Consider the following 1809-nt stretch of genomic DNA (forward strand, 5'->3'; position numbering starts at 1 on the left):
TCCGAGGCATTTGCCTGTGGGGAGTGAACTGCTGTGAGAGTGTGGAAAATCTTGTATCGATCTAATAATTGTTTAAACAATTTTGATTTAAATTGAACTCCGTTGTCGGATACAATCGTTTCGGGAACACCAAATATGTGAAAAATATCCTCCTCTAAATATTTACAGATAACATCTGCAGTTAACTTTTTAACCGGTTTGAGAAAAGGATATTTGGAAAAGTGATCTAGGACCACAAAAATGCCAATATGTCCACTTCTAGATCGTGGATATGGACCTAAAAAGTCCACATAAAGTTTTTGGAACAATCGTTGTGTCATAGCTGGTTGACCCATAGGAGGACGAAGAACAAAATTAGGGTGTTTTGTAGACTTACACACTTCGCATGCGTTTATGTAATCCCTTACACTATTAACAAGTCCTGGCCAAAAATAATATTTCCTTATGCGCTCAAGGGTTTTGTTGATGCCAAAATGTGATGACAATGGGTCGTCATGTGCCTTGGATAAAATGTCATTTACTAGTTCCTTAGGTATCCACAACTTCCAGCAAAGGTCATCGTGCATCTGTTCACCGGTCGCATGTTCAGTCCGTTTGTATACAAAGCCATCTAACACTTTCATGTCTGGAAATTTTAACTGATTTTCATTTATGTTTCTAATAAGTCCGTTATAATCGTCAGTTTGGAAATATTTTGACTTTAAGTCGACAAAAACCCCACTGTCTTCGGACAGACTACAAATGTTCAAATCGGACTCGTCTTCGGACGGACTGTTTACCTGGTCTTCGGGAGTGATACGGGAAAGAGCATCGGGAACAAGGTTAAGTGAACCTTTACGGTGTTGTATCTTAAACGAAAAACCTTGCAGCTTAAGTGCCCACCTTGCCAGTCTTGAGCTCAAATCGGTTTGGGACATAAGCCACTTTAGTGACGCGTGATCCGTCACTATTGTAAACTCATGTCCTTCGATATATGGCCGAAACTTTTTGACACTTAGCACGGCAGCTAAGCACTCCTGTTCGGTCACTGAGTAATTGCGTTGGGCTTTATTAAGTTTCTTTGACATAAATGCCACAGGAACTTCATCACCCTCCGCATTTAACTGGACCAGTACACTTCCTATTCCTGTTTTGCTTGCGTCACAGTGGATATAAAATGGTTTTTCAAAATCCGGTTTACAAAACAGGAGCTGAGCTTAGCAGACACTTTAGCTTTTCAAAAGACTGGTTAGCTTCGTCATTCCAAATAAATTTTCTCTTAGATTTAAGCAAATCCGTCAAAGGTGTTGTTAACGATGCATAGTTTCCTATAAATTTCCTATACCATCCCGTCATACCAAGGAATCGTCTGATTTCCTTCACTGACCGCGGTATTGGGTAATCTAGAATGGCAGATATCTTGTCTGGATCAGTGCGAATAATTCCTTTCCCAATAACATGTCCAAGGTATTTTACTTCTTCCATACAAAACTTACTTTTTCCCACATTAATAGTTAGTCCTGAGTCTCGTAGATGTTTGGCTATCGTCCTAAGTACGTCTAAATGTCTATTAAAATTGTCAGAAATAACTAGTAAGTCATCGAGGTATACAAAGACTTCATTCCTTAAGTTGGCAGGTATTACCTTATCCATCAATCGGGACATAGTTTGGGGTGCATTACAGAGTCCGAACGGCATTACTTTATACTGGTATAAAGGCCGTCCGGGCACTGTAAATGCTGTTTTGTCCCTAGATTTTGGATCTAAAGGGATTTGCCAGAAGGCATCTTTAAGATCCAAGCTAGTAATAAACCTTGCTTTCGGAAGTCT

Source organism: Lucilia sericata, unplaced genomic scaffold (assembly GCF_015586225.1).
Source record: "Lucilia sericata isolate MDLA Ls3-8-SP2 unplaced genomic scaffold, ASM1558622v1 Contig001790F_arrow, whole genome shotgun sequence".
NCBI classification, from domain to species: domain Eukaryota; kingdom Metazoa; phylum Arthropoda; class Insecta; order Diptera; family Calliphoridae; genus Lucilia; species Lucilia sericata.